This window comes from Stegodyphus dumicola, chromosome 12, assembly GCF_044657685.1.
Source record: "Stegodyphus dumicola isolate Sdum_Otavi_A_Nest chromosome 12, ASM4465768v1".
NCBI classification, from domain to species: Eukaryota; Metazoa; Arthropoda; class Arachnida; order Araneae; family Eresidae; genus Stegodyphus; species Stegodyphus dumicola.
Genome location: NC_140779.1, coordinates 55397508 through 55414115, shown reverse-complemented (window position 1 = coordinate 55414115; position 16608 = coordinate 55397508).

Sequence of the window (16608 nt, the reverse complement as noted above, 5' to 3'; positions counted from 1 at the left end):
ATGCGTACGGGATCGTAGTAGATTGAATGCATAGAAAACCTATGATAAATTGATGAAATGTCCTCTAAAAATAAATAAAAACGCTTTACAGTTCAGGAACTTTTTCAACAAAAATAATTGTACACCTCTTCTCAATATGACCTACCACAATCAGTTGTTACCAATTAAACTACTAAGAAAGTCCAACACAAAACGCAGTGCAAAGCGGTAAAAGCGAGACTCGCATGGAGATTTCTCAAAACTCTGAACTAAATTTAAACTGATACTCTCTCTGGTCTTCTATAATTTTTTCCCTTCCGCCGACAAATTTCCTTCGCTTTCGATTTCTCCAAATTGCTAGAAGGCATACGTAGTTACAAAGAGGCAGATTCAGTTACACATGGATAGGATCAAAATGCTGCCAAATGGTCGTCAAGCTTGGCGACCTTTGACGATTTCTCGCTAAATTTTTGACAAAAATATCTCGCCAAAATCATCAGTAGCTTGGCGTTAGCTTTCCAATTTGGCGAGATATAGAAGCCAAGCTATGAAAGAAGGAAAATTGGCAAGGCATTTCTAGTGATACAGGAGCTTTAAATGGGAAGTTACACATAATACAGATTAAATCGTGTAAAGCGTAGCATGATTAGTGAATCACAGAACTGATTTTTTAAAAGTGTGAATCAAAAGAATATTTTTCTTTTATTTAATTATACTATATACTTTCAACATTCCTAATTCCAATAAAGAAATATGCTTCTACTCTATTCGGATATTTTATATTAGCTTTTATTTTATCAGTTATGTTTTAAAACATAACTGATTCCTGCACAGTTACCTAAAAGCAAATAATGTCTTATTAAAAAATATAGTTCTGGAGTTTCTTTTTACACTAGAAGAGAGAGAAAATTTTATTTAAGTTGAAATAACAAACTAAATCTGGACAATCTAGCTCGTTAAGGTTTTTCTATTAACCTTAACGAGCTTCTTAGTAACAAAAACACATTTTTGTTTGCGCCTAAGCTTTTCCATGCTTTTGCTGAGCGAAAACATAATGAAAGGAGAAATTATGCAAATAACTTTTTTTTTTACTTTTTCATTCTGTATTTCTAGTGCTAGGAGTTATTCCTCTAATGGCGAAAATTTTAGCATTCAGGATTTTAAAATTAATTAATTTTTAACATTAGAAAATCTGATATTTTCGCTAATCATTTCATAGTGAAAATTGACCCCAAAGCAAAGAATTACGCATTTTAAAATGACTTATAAATGCTTATAAACTAACTGATATTGTTTTATCCTTTCATGACTTATGATGCAGTCCTTTAAAACTCATATGCGATTCATGATAAGTAATTTATGTATGGTAATGTATATGGTTGCACATGCAATTAATAATAAGTAATGTATATGGTTACACAATAAATCATATATAATAATTAGATATTATGTCATTAATGGCTGCAGTATTAATGCTATATGAAATATAAATGGATTGTAACGTAAAATATGCACTTAGACATTCATATATGAAGTATACATCGATTTCAAGGATTCCATATAAGCAGAATTTATATCTATTACGTAAAATCTCTACATTAGTATGTTACATGAAAAGGTCGTTTCTTTAAAATTTCCAAATATACATAGAAAAGCTATAATGTTCAGATTTCCTTTTCTTCGGAAACCATTTATTCTGCAGTGTAAATTAATCAGTTATCCAAACAGAAAATTTTCTTATCTTTCATAAATATTAAAAAGAATATGGAAAAAAGTGAAGATTTATCCTTTTGCGTATTATAATTTGGCTCATATGTATTTAAGATTTGCATTTTTTGCACATTTAAAGCGTGAAATATGAATTTAATATTATGGAAGAATCAAGCTAAAAGGATTTTATGAAAATACTGACTTCTGTAAAAGCGTACTTTCTAAATTTCGGCTATCGCGGGTACATATGGACATTTCTTCTTTTTCATGTAAAGCTTTTAAGATAAATTTCTTACGCGTAAGAAGAAAAATTACTCTATATTTGCAGTTCTAAAGCATTAGGCACAATGATTAACATAGACCAAAAAGTTAATAGAAAGAAACTGACAGTTACGTTGCATACAGGCAAAAGGTTCTAGCTTAAAAATATAATTAACATATCATTGATTTTTTTTTTTTTTTTTTTTTTTTTTTTTTTTTTTTTTTTTTTTTTTTTTAAAGGCCCACCAGCGGCCGAGCGGTAAAGTCGCTGAACACTGGTAGTTCGGTCCAAGGTTCGAATCCCGCGAACGGGCTGGCTGCATGGGCGTTTTCGTAGTTTTCCCCATGTGTAACATGTATACGAGCCAGTTTTCCTTAGAAAGTCCTCCACGAAGGCATCCCTCCTCTTAGGCAGATAGCCCCCGAGGCTTTGCCATAATCACACACACACACACACACTCAAGTCTATTTTAGTTTGGTTTAGTTTAGTTTGTTATGGCAAACCACATTAAGGCTATCTGCCTTCGTGGAGGACATTCTAAGGGAAATGACTCGTATACACGTTACACATAGGAAAAACTTAATACGCTCATGCAGCTAGCCCATTCGCTTGGAATCAAATCCAGGTTGGAGCTACCAGTGTTCAGCGATTTTACCGCTCTGCACCTCTTGGGCCTAGTCAATTTTAGGAAAAGAATATTTATTAGACTAAACAGTGATTCTTGGAATAAACAAGGAATAATTGAAATCTGAAATAAAATAATTTATACTTGCTCTCTCATAAATATTTATAGGTTACCTACCCGATGAACATTGTTGGGCAATTCTATATAACTTTCATATTTAAACAAACCAATTTAGATTTCCTAAAAATATTTAGTGCTCCATATTTTCGTTTTGGTACATTAATTAAATGAACGAAACAACAAAAAGCACGCAATTAAATATTAATTGTTGTTTAATTATTTCGTGACCTAGAAGGAAGAAAATATAACCCTTGTTAAGGATACATAAAGTACGCATAATTAATATTCTCCTGCCCAGTTTTTTTTTCGTCTCTATTTATCTCTTTTCAATATTTTAAAATTTTATCTCTTTCACTTCTTACTCACTATTTATTTTCCTTTATAAGGATGTCATATAATGCCTTGTTCAGGTTGGTTTAGTGATCAGTAATGCTGACTGCCATATCAGGTAGAGGCAAAAGTTGGAGACACCAGCAAATGTCTTTGCGACACAGGTGCACCTAAAATATTGTCGAGTCGAAAGTCTCTTTAAGCAGAGCTTAAACTGTGCCTGAGCCCAGTGAATCCCGGCTCCGGTACTTCTCAGTTTTTGAGATAAAGCATAATTTTAGCCGGAGCATACCGAAGGCCTAAATAAAAGGGCACCAGCATTTCTTTTATGTAAGTTAACCATAATTTCAGCAAATGAATTTTATTTTAATAATAAATATACCTTAAATTTGATTCTAACTTCCTTGTGCAGGTACGTCTTTCCCACGAATAGCTGTTGAGACTTTTAAGGAAAGAAAAAAATCCCTCATCCACATAATAAAGGCGTATTTTTTTACGAAATGCAATAAATGTATGAGAGCGGGTTCATTTTTCATTCCTGGAAGTACTAAAAGGCATCATTCTTTTAGTGCATGTGCCACCCTAGTGATTTCCTACTGCATAGTTCCTGTACACTTTTTGAACGACGTAACAAACACCTGGGACCACTACTGTCACTTATATACAGGAGCCTTACGTTTATTATCACGTTGCCATCGCATCATATTTTCAGGGAAAATATTTGCTTGACAGGGCACTGCGATGATCAGAATTAGAATTATATCGACAGGGCATTGCGATGATCAGAATGTCTTGGACTCTCCTTTCTTTATTTTCAAAGCTTCACTTCTCCATTAAAACGCCCTGCCATATCCTTGATACTGTTTTTAGAATTCTCACTATTCTCATTTCTAACGCTTTAATCGTTTTTTTCGTTTTCCATTGGTGTTTCATTCACCGTTTTCAATGTTTTTTACATCTATCATACCTTGAAGAACACTATATCTATAATCAGGGCTTAAGTTCAGACGAAGATTGGCTGAGATATTTCTTAACTTCTGAGTGGAAATGTAATTCCAACCGGAGGCCAAATTAAGAAGAGGCACGACATGTTTCTTTATTTAACTATTGTAATTAATTTAATAATTTATTAAATTTTTATTTATTTTTTTACATTTCTTTTAATTTTAATTTAACTAATTAATTATTTTAATTTTTAGTTTCATTTTATTTACTGTTTCCTTCCTTCCTGAGAGCCTTCAATATGGCTCCGGCACTTCTAATTTTAGAAATTAAGCACAGCCCTTAAGTAATTGATGGTAGAGAAAGAAGGATAGAAAACCCTTAAATCCATCATCCAGGGTGTGTTTCTTCAAAACTGGAACAGAATAGAGAAATATTACACTGTCCCAGCTAAGATACCCAAGATGTTGGCCAACAACTACTGCAACTCTCTGCCACTTGGCCACAATGAATTCGTGGTCCAGGTCTGGTTTCTGTTCACATAAAAAAAGAATAATCACATTAACACAGAGCGACATCGTATTCGAGGTTTGAAATTTTTTTTACATGATTTCGTTTAGCATGGGATCTCGACATCTGAAAATTAATATCATAATTTTACTATGCCATGAACAAATACTAATATTTTAGTATCTTCCTGCTTATTAGAGCTCTGGATTTTCTACGTTTTTAGCTTATTAATAAATAGAAGGAAATAATCAGATACATACGAAATGATTTTATCTACATTTATATGTATTATACTGGCAACTGTTCCTCGAACGAACAAGAAAAATTTTCCTCTTATTATTAAAAGAAATCTGATGTGGGCACCACATGACTTCCTAGTTCGGTCTATTGAATCATACACATTTTTGCTGCATTTTATTTAAATATATTTCCTCGAATTTCATTAAAGATGTATTTCTTATTCAATTAATTCAGTTCTCACTTCGCGGCAAGTCAAAAATACATAAAACTCAAAATGTGTTCATTAAAACTTGGAAAGTATAGTAAAACATAAAATGCTAAATGCAGTTAAAACAGTTAAAAACATTTCACAATTAAAATTAGTTTTTCTATGCAAAAACAAGAATTCGGCTAGCGGGCAAAAAAGCAGATCTTTCGGTGCACAAAACAGATGCAAAAGTTCATTTAATTCACTATTCTACTAAGTTTCAAATGTAAAGAAATGGCTCCATTTTAGTCGTACTTAAACAACTTTTAAATTGTAGATAATTCTAGATCTACTGCATGCAAATTAACTAAGGGCATGAAAAACTTAACCGGAAGATAAGAACAACATAATTTACCAATATATATAATTTATTTATATAATTTACCAATATATAAGAATAAAAAACTGAGCTCACCGAGCCGGTTAACAGAGTGAGTGTTTATATATATATATATATATATATATATATATATATATATATATATATGTACGATTGTAAATATATCTATACTTTTGGGGCGGTTGATTTCAAATAAAAAGGGAGATACACAACTACATGTTATATCTGTTCCGTATACAAAATTTCAACTTTCTGAGGCCGTTTGTTTTTGAGTTATGTGAGATAAATACATGCGTACAAACGTATGTTACGTACGCATGTACATACGTATAGACATCACGGAAAAAATCTCTTCTGGATTGATTTCAAACCTGTTTTTTAATCCGTTTGAAAAAAACGAGACCTTTATTCTGCCGGTACATACAGATACAACACAAAAACATCTTACAGATAGATTGGAGAGCGGTCAAAATGATATTTTTGTTAAAATATGATTCCCGACATTTCTCGAGATTACAATACTTCGTACAAGGAAGTAAAAAGCTTCGTTTCTTATTTTCAACTCTTTGTTATGCTGTAAAAGGAAACCCAATTTCATCAGTTTTAGTTAACTATTATCTGATACAGCTGACGTAAATTCTAACACAATATTCTAAATGAGAACTTTTCACTAATTTCAGAATAAAAATTCTAAAATGAATGGTATCCAGATATTCCTTTTCAGACATAAATCATATGAAAGTAACTTAAAGCATATATGTCAATTAAAAAAGCGATTCTCAATGTTATGTTGAATTATTTGAATATAACGAGGCAGATTTGGGCTATCTTTCTTAAAAGAGGGATACCTTCATGGAAGACTTATCAAAGGAAAATGTATACTATTCACCTTACACATGAGTAAAACCAAGCACGCTGCTAGCCCGTTCACCTGGGATTGAAACCGTGTCGAACTTCCTGTATTCAGTGGCTTTGACCACACAGTCATTGGTTGGACAAGAATGTCAGGAAAGAGTTAACTTTCAAGTTACGGACAATAATAACATATGGTATTAAATTTATAACAAGTCGCAGATTTATGCTTGTAATGATATGAAGAGGGAAACGCACCTCAATCTTAGAGAGAAAGTCAGCCTTAATTTTAGAGGGAAAGTCAAACTTAATCTTAGAGGGAAAGTCAACCTAGCTCTTATACTCATCTAAAACTATATAAACTGATTTCATGTAAACAGGGATTCAATACGAGCTTCACCTTCTTGAAAAATCAGTCCACTGATGCGGTCGAGAGGTGAAGTTGCTAAACACTCTGGTAGCTAGACCTATGTTCAATTCCAAGCGAAGGGGCATGGGCGTTTTCGTGATTTTTCCTATGTGTTATGTGGAGACGAATCGTTTTCCCTTGTAAAGTTTCCAACGATGGCATCCATCCTTTCATGAAAATATCAAGTTCGTTCTTTGCCGTAATAAAATGAACCATATCAAACTTTGGGAAATCGGTATTCTACTGATAAAATCTAGTTTTTGCTGCTTTCTAACAAATGCGTAGAGCAAATTTAATCCTCGCTTAGTCCCATTTTTTATGTAATTTCATATTTAAGTTTCCATTTACAGATTTGTGAACTTATCCCTCTAAAATAAATAAGAAACAATAGGGTAGGAATTTAACTGATACTAGGAATGCCAAACAATTGAAATATATGTCAGCGATAAGATAATATGTTCCTACATACATGTGTATGGTTGTTATGAAAAATGAAATGATAATATTCGACATGACAAGACAGAGTGCAAACAATAAATTCCGAAAGAGATTCCGAAAGAGGATATCAGTTTGGGACAAAGTTACAGTTCTATTCCTTTGGCTGCGACGATTGAATATCTGCATCTTTTTCCGTTTTCCTTCAAAATTTCAGTTTCTACGAAACTATTTTTCATGCAGCATCTTACCTTAGAAACTATATGTTTTTCTTTCCCTACTATTTCGCCACGTTTGGGGATTTTCATGTTTCTTTTGATAAGAAACGGACAGAATTTATCGAATACTTTATTCACGGAGTTGTCGAACTCCACCTCAAGATGGTTCTTATCCTCCAAATTACAAACAACTCGTTCTCTGCCCCCTTCAACTTTTCAAGGCCTTGTCATCGATCGCTAGATATCTTTACCTGAGAATGGTCTGAAACTGAAGCCGCCCGCCAGCAAACAAAATTCTTCCCCAGAGATTGTATTGCGGAGATTGAGAAAAAGTGGGTAATGCGTCATTTTGGGGGCCACTATCATCATAAGCAGAGAAGCATAATTAGGACCAAATGGCGGTATCGAAAAATGCAGCAAAAGAAGACCTCGTAATTACTTGTCTGACATTCTAATTGGAGGCAACATCGGAAATGAGTGTTTTCCCTTCTTAATAGGGCGTCTTAACTCGTAAACAATCATCAGCCGATTGATTAGGGGGGAAACCGAAATCGCCCGCAAGAAAGAACTAATCCCCGCACCTTCTTAGGCTTATCTCGCTTCATAATTAATGCCTCTTCTTCGCCCATTTACTGGTCCTTTTCCCTTTCGGGATTTTCGCTTTTTCCCTATATACAGGATTCCAATCTATTTTTGGGAAATATTGGAAACACATTTTCAAAATGAAATATTACGAAACTAAAATACAAATGTGCGTAGAAGGTATCAGCACGCACTACAGATTGGTTTTATTAGAATGTCCGAATAATATTTTTTTTATTTTTATTATTATTTTTTTATTTACTATTATTTTTTGTTAACGTTTTTTTTAAATGATTTATGTATTTCTTATGTTTATTGCAGCATTGCGTCATCGAATAAATGTTTAAGGAACAACAGCAAATCTTCTTACAGTGCTTAATTTGTTTTTCCTTATATTGTTTAGTTAGTTAATAATAGTACCCTAGGAACTGACTGCTCCCTTATGTTATAATTAGCTTTATTTCGCATTTACTTAATCCTTATTGGACCAGTAAGTCGTTGAGTAAAAGGAGATCTTGTTTGCATGCACTTTGGAAATGCTTCTGACGTGCATTAAATCATCAAGCTTCAAGCAGAATATTTCTCATTTGTAAACGGCTTATGAAACAATGTTTTGAAAGTGTACATTGTAAATTAAAATGATAATTTATTTTAAATATTAAAAGAATTCGCGCATGAAACTCAAACCTTGAATGAAGCAGACGAGACATCTACAAAAGAAAACTTCTGAAATGTGATTAAAATAAAAATAATTTCCAAATGTAATAAGCCTCTTATACATATATAAAATAGACAGAAAACTTGAAGAAACTCCCTGAAATTCAATTCTTAAAATTTTGAAATACGTAAGAAATGTTGCGAAAGATTAAGTAATCTTGGTTAAATATTATAATAAAAAAGCATTTCATAGAATTCGGCTCAAATACTAAAACCCTTTATATTAAAGATAGAAGAAATTTTATATAAACATTATTGCGAGAAACCCGAAGCTAAATATTTTTCTGCCTGTTAACTTTATTTAGTTTCTTTTTAAATGCAACAAAATGCGGTAAATTCCACAAAAATCATTTAAACTACAATGCCATCTCCTAGAAGCTTTGTAAAAATATATGGAAAGAATTAAATTTTAAGAACTGTTCAAAAATATTTCCTATTTACAAATATGAAGGTAATGGGTGTTTTAAAATTGTTTTTACTAGAAAGACGATAGCATTTCATAGTATAAACGCTTGTAATTTGTTTCTGCAAAAGAAAGATCTAATGTCTCTTCCTAGAAGCTCTTTAAGTTGTCAAGTAATTTCTAATATTTTAAAAATCGAATAATCTATATGTGAATTTGTCGCAGTTTTGAATTGACGACATCTAAACATCGCAGTTTTGAACAACGACATCTAACTAAAAGAGCCACCAAATTTTAAACAGACCTAGTCCTGCCCCCGAAGCATTTGTACATCGAGGCATGAATTATAAACTTCAAATTAATTTTGTATTTATTAGCCCTAGAGAAGTATGATTAGACTCATTCATCCTTTTTTGGTTATATCACTTTTGAAATAACAGGATATTGCCACAAAATGTTACCACCGTGTATTATTTCTAAGGAAATAAAATTTTGACTAAAAGTTTTGTGGCAACACAAATAAGAGTATGTTGCTACCAAATGTTATAACTATGCGTTATTTGTACAGAAATATTATAGCAAATATGAAAAAGTGCATAGCAACACTTAACACTCGGTCTGAAATTCTGAATATATACTATTTTTAAATATTTTGGATTTTGCTGATGAACTGAATGCATTTCAAATGCGAAACATCTAATGTTTTTAATAAAGGTAAATGATAAAAGGCTAATAATAAAAGGACTAAAAACGCTCTGTAAATCATCTTAATAATAAATGATACATTGACATGATGAACTTGAAAAAGAGTGAAGAAAATTCAATTGTAACACTTAACACTGAGTCAGAAACCTTAAACATATATACTGCCCTTAAGATCTGCGATTTCGTTGATGAATTTAATGTGGCGTACGTTTGTAGAACGTGATGTTTAATGAAGTTTTGTCAGTACTCTCTCCCATAGATTTAATAATTTTAAAATCAAAGATAAGATCTTTTCTGACACCAAACAATATGCCTGTATTTTGGAAGTAGGTACAATTTATATGCTGGAAAAGGATAGAACTTCATAGAGTCCTCAGTAAGGTTAGCCTCCATGATTGCAAAATGATCGATATTATACTTTTGTAAAGATCGCTGAATCTGGATTTTCATGGACTGGGAAAAACCATCCGCATTCCACTGTAGAAGCTTAAATTTCATGGACGAAGAATAGGAAGAATGTGGAAACTGTAGATCACTTAGCGGCAAAGCGTTTCTGGAGTTCACCACGAAGAGGTAGATCTACGTCGCACCCCATTTAGTATTTTGGATGTAGAACAGGCTGGTTTTCGAAGAACTAGGTCAACGTGTAACCAGGCGTCAAAATTCAGCCAATTTATTAAGGATACTTTAGATGGCAGAAATATTTTAACAGCTTTTTATGTTGACTTTAAGGGGACTTATGATTCTGTCTGAAGAAAAAAGCTCTACTAGAAGCTTCTCGGTATTAGTGTCTCATCAAAAGTATTTAATTCTATTAGGTCTTTCACAAGCTGAGGACATGCAGAGTAATGTTTGAAATTTCTGGAGAAGGAATTTTTTAATTTACAAACTGGACTTCATGCTGAGGAAGGGAGCAGTTATTGGCTGCACATGGTTTAATATATATATCAACGGATCTAATTTCCGCTTTTAAATCAACAGCTGGTATTAATTGTCTACTATTTGATGATGATTTGGTAATTTGGACCGAGGCTCCTAAACATTGTGTGAAAGCCCTTATTGAAAGTCGCTTAAATAAGGCCCTGCAGGTGCTTTCGAATTGGTGCGAAGGAAATAATATGACTGCGAATTTCGAAATTATTTTCCAGTTTTTTTCTCTAACGCATGAACTTTTTCGCCAAGAGTTAATGTACCAAGATACTTTTATTACCAACACGGACAACTTTACTTATCTGGGAATGACTTTTGATAATAAATTAAGTTGAAAGCTTCATGCTGAGAAACTTACCGAACGTGTTTCAAATAGACTTCGTATTCTTAAGCGTCTAGCAGGATGTATTTGGAGGTGTGCTCCGTCCACTCTTAACGCTTACATCCTGCCTTTAATGACGTATTGTTGTGAAGCTCTTATCACTGCCTCACAATCGGTGGTTAATAAACTTGAAGAGATGCAAAACCAAGCTCTTCCCTTGATTACAGGAGCTGTGAAGTTCACTGTTGACAGGAAATAAACACTTCAGAAATATTATGAAAGTTAGAGCCTTGGTTCTCTGTGAAAAGCTACTGCGGATGGAGTACCCCTACTGGAGGGACTACATAGTCAAGCCTAGGAAATTAAAAACCCAATATGGATTTATTCAAAACGTCTTGGACATGAAGAAATATCTTGAAATCCCAGATTGTATACAATCATTCTTGACAACCAGAAGCCCTTTGGAGGTGATTAATGTCGAAGTAAAGTTAGACCTAGTGGAAAGCCATTCATCGAAAGCGAAGATGTTGCACCAAGCGTTTTGAAATGTCTCGCTTTGTATCCACCTGTTCAATGGCTGCACATTTTTACTGATGGTTCTCAGTTTGACTGTCATTTGAAGTTGGGGGCTGGTGTGTTTTCGAATATTTTCTCTTTCTGCTTCCCTGCATGATACATTGGTTCCTATTTTGATGGTGAAACAGTAGCCATCTGTATAGCCCTACAGCAATTACTAGCGATTTATTACAAGTTTCCAATAGCAGTCATTTTTTATTCTCATACACCAATTCAGTTAATTAGCTCTGTTGAACACCCATTAATACCTGAAATTTTGCAATGTCAAGAATTCCTGAGAACTCTTTCTTTGAAGGGGAAACAAATCGTTCTTCAATGGGTGCCTTGCCATTGTGGCCTTTGAGGCAATGAAGAAGCGGACATACTTGCAAAAAGAGGTGCCAGGTGACTACAGCATTCTAATATAGCTATTTCTTATTTGAATATTAAACTGTTTGAAAAAGTTTATTTATGTCTAATTTGTTACAAGATCTTTAGATTCGTACAGCGTTAAAAAGCTGGAGAATGAGAAGTCTTTCTCTTATTCCCGATAGTCCAAGACTCAATGCAGTTGCGGCTTACCGTCTGTCTACAGGACATGATTGTCTTGCCGCCCACCTGCACCGCATAAGCACTTCAATCGATCCTATTTGCCTACTTTGTAATTCTGGAAAGGAAATGGACAAGGACCACCTGCTTCGACGTAAGGCTCTTCGTGGTCTTACAGAGGAGTTGAGATACTGGTACAAAAGAGCGCTCCCTCAGGCAATGACTTCGGTTTTTTTTTTCTTTGTTCTATTGTTTGTACAATTTCAGTTCTTTGTAACTTTTTGCCTAACCATTGGGAAAAATTTTAATAAAGTTAGAAAGGCTCAAAAACTGTGTAAGTCAACTTGTTATGATAACTGAACAATGATATGATGAACTGACAAAAGGTTAAAAAAATATAAGGCAATATTTAATTATTTTTAAAATCTAATGGCGGGCAGTTGCTTATTCGGCATTCGTCACGCCTTAGGCCAGAAGTGGTGGCCATTTCTTTGTAGAGAAATTTAACAGGTGGCCATTGTTGCCGCCTATGAAAGGATGAACAGTTATAGCCATGCCTTCTCCGGGATTCGAATCCGAGCCCTTTGGTACCGCAGTGGCTCCCCTAACCTCTATACATCATCTGGGCAGTGCAGTCTTTAATTATAGATAATCATAAAAATATGCGGCTTTTAAAAAAAATTATGATTTCACTGTTGAAATTTATTTGGCGTAAGTGAAAACAAAGCAATGTTAACTATTAAAGCTGAGAAACACAAAAAACGTTTGTCAGCAGGAGGACAAATAAGAAACCACGATCTGAGTGAGAGTATAAGAAAACCTTAACCTTATGTTTCGACGCAAAATCTAAATCCTTCTAAATTTTCTTTTCTTTACTCTTATATTTTGTGAAAAATTTACAAATTCTATATTTAAAAATATTCATGCAATTAATATTTAGGTTATTTCTTGCCTCGCGTTGTTATAACGAGACTTATAATGAGATTTTAGGCCTCAAGCAGGAAATATGAAAACCGTTGAAAACTGCATAGAGTAAAAGAAATACCAAAAACGATTTGTTTTAAGATAGGTTTGCCATGCAGTTTTCTAGTACGAAAAATATTTATTAAATGACTATGTGCTTATTATTATACGTATCATTATATACTAATATTTATTTATTAGTCCAAAGCGCAATTTGCCTAGAAGGAATTTTAATTTCGTTTTTACATTTTGCGTTGAAATGTCGATTCATTTTCAAATTGTTGCCACCAAATATTAGAGCATTGATTACATTTAAAGAAATTTAATAATGAAGAATCTGCATAAACGTAATAATCTTTCTCGCATTGTGATACAACAAAGGTGCCTAGAGCCATCAAATTTTGAATAACGTAATTCTATAGCGAATATGAGCATCTTAAGCCCCAAATTTGGAATTTGGAATTTGTTTTACTATCTATTTCCCATTTTGTCAGGCATTAAAGAATTGTTGATTAACAAACTCAACGATTTCAAAGCGAGAAATGGCAACAATGTACGTTAAAAAACATTTTTGTCTCCAGCGCGCTAGACTGTGCATCGGAAATTCTAAAGATATGCTCATTTTAAATTATTTTGTGATATTGCTATGGAAGTGAATTTATGGTTTAAGTGCGAAGAACATTATATTTAATAAATAAAGGTAACACACAAAACGTTCAAAAAAAGCCCCTTTGGGCGTAATGAAAATCTGAAAGCTTTCAATTTTACTTATTTATTTATTTTTTTTTTATTAACCGCTTACCCGACTGCTCTTCGGTCTGACATAAACTCGGTTTGACGATTTTCACATGCTAAACAAAAGATTTGTCTTCACTAGTCACATTGCATAATAACAACAATTTTGTAGTAAAGATGTAGACTTTCATGTGGTTCATAATATCTTATTTTTAGGTTTAAAAATCATGCTAATAGCTTTTATCAATAACGATTAAATTTATATTTTTATTTTAATTTATGGATGATTGGAGTTCGACTTTACACTGAAGAATTTTCCTATTGAAACACTTTAGCACTTGGCAGCTTTCGGCAAAAATTCAGGAGCTATGAAATCTGAGTAGCCACTTAAGGGATCAGTTATTAGCATAAATCCCACGTGCTAAGTTCCTAGGATACTTTTTCTTCATTTAATACTAATTAAAGGATTACTTCACTCGAAGCAATGTTACGGGCGAAATTTCAAAGTTATTCTCTGCGTTGTGTTGCTTTAAATTATGCTGAGCCTGATATTAAAGTTTTCATACTGCCACTGTAGAGTCATTAGGATTTTTTGGAAGCAAGAGAGATGAAAAATGAGCGATCGCCTTCGGCGGGAATTGAACCACGGACCTCTGGAATACCGGCCCAGCTTGCAGCTTGCAGAACTATTACCACGAAGGCACGCTAGGAAGGCGGGAGAAATACCTTATAAAGTACATATAACTAATCAAATAATAAAAAGGAAATTTGCTGTTAAAAGATGAAAAAACATCTCCCTTTAATTATAGTCTGAGGATTCAACAATTTATTCAAACACACATTTGCGAAGTTTCTGATTAAACTGGATTAAAAAGGTTTTTACTTTTCACCTTTTATAAAATTCATTGAAAGAAGTTCCTTTGTGTTATACCCTTTTGACTTAAAGCAGAATTTTCGACAGCTTCCTTCGTTATATTTATACAAAAATTATGTTTGCTTATGACGAATAATCAGGCTTTAATACTTTAAAGTAAAAGAAAAAGTGTAAGACGTATTCTCCGATGGAAAACAGTTTCGCTGTATTTATTGAAAATTTATTGCTAGCACTTTGAATATTACTTGGTGATTTTCCTTCACTTAGCATATCCTTGATAATTCTTGAAGTATAGATAACATTTCAAGATTACCTTTAACATAAGATATTTAAATTAGCGGAGAATGCTGAGATATAAAAATGATAAATTTTTCAGAGTGATTATCTTTCTGCAACGAATTTTTTAATGTAATGTTTATTATTAAATATTTTCTGCCTTCATATCATTCCATGATAATTGTGTTTTTAATACACATATTTCCTATTCAATTAAAAGTTGTAAAATAAAATTTTACCATATGTACAAGACAATTTTTCGGAATTGTTCTGTATGAATAAAAGATTAAAAAGGGCAGTACTATTGCATGCCGAGTGTTCAACACAGGATAAATTGTGATTTTAATTAATTTTCTGGTAACTGGTGGATCAGACGTTCTATATGTTAAATAATGAAAGTACATAAGCATTAGTTGCTATCTTATGTAAATGCATCAAAATATTATAACAGTAGATTATTTAGTTTAATAAGTAGCATATGTCTAATTTATTAAAAGGATGAATAATTCCAGGAATTGATTTAGGAACTGATTTATTCAAGCATTCTTCTGTTTAAAAGCTTAGACTTTCAACATCTTTAACACACCATAAGTTCATGTTGATAAACTCTTTCGAAAAATGGATAAAACTAACGTAACACTCGCAGTCAAAAATGATCTTATCCACTGCAGCACCAGCAATCATGCAGTGAACAGGATCAGTCTCACTTCTACTACCATACATGTGGTTCTGAAAATATACGTATATTAGAGAGAAAATAAACGTATATAACAGTCTAAAACTATATTCCTTTCCTTTCCGTCTGGAACTGCTGACTTCTAGTAGGTTCTAAATAAGAATATGGGCAAAAGCAATCCAGCTAACCCAATGTTTCTAGCCTGAAATAAGTTGAATTCTGGCTTTGTTTTGAAGATACAAGTTGCTACCCATTTTAGTTAAAAAATAACGTTGTAGGAATATTCACTTTTGTCTATTAGGGAACGTAGTGAACTATTAAGCGAATAATCGCTTAAGCCCAAAATAGAAAGGTAAACTCAAGAAGGGTTAATTATCCTTTATTGCTCAAAATACAGATTGACAGATGGCCCATTTCTCAGGACGTACCTTAAAGCCTCCACTTAGGCTTAAGCTCAATAATGTAAGAAATAGCTAATGACCGACTAAAGAGATTTAGTCCAAAAGACAAACGCGTGCTGTTCTCTAATTCTCGGAAATCCTAACTCTCCCGAAGTCAGTGGAATTTCAACTTAAATGCTCTCTACTTCTCATTTCCACTTATTGCGATTCTAAAACCTCATTCTGGTAAGGAATTGTAAGCTGAAGCTAGAAGAGATAGGAAAGGTAAAGGAACTTAAAGTAACCGTTATAAATTTAGGATATATCTTACAACGTCAGAAGAGCAAACTATAAATAGCTACATAATTGAGAAAAGGCGATTTTTCTTTATGTACTTTATGGAGTTGTCATTCATTCCAAGTACTTCTTATCTGCAGTTATTATTTAACCGAATTCACAACACAAAGAAAGACAAACAGAACCTTTTACATTTAAAAAGACAAGGATTTTCTTCAAAAAGTCTCACAGATGTATTAAATTTTAAGATTTTCAGCGGATTCATTCATGATTTTAGCACCAAAGATTTTGATTAGCATTTCAGTATGAAATATTTTTTCAGCATTAAAAAAAAGGTTTCGTTTGCCGTTTAATAGGCGAGAAACTAATTAAGAATTTAATGTATCATTACGTGGTTTTATTTGCGGAAGCAGTAAAGTAACTAA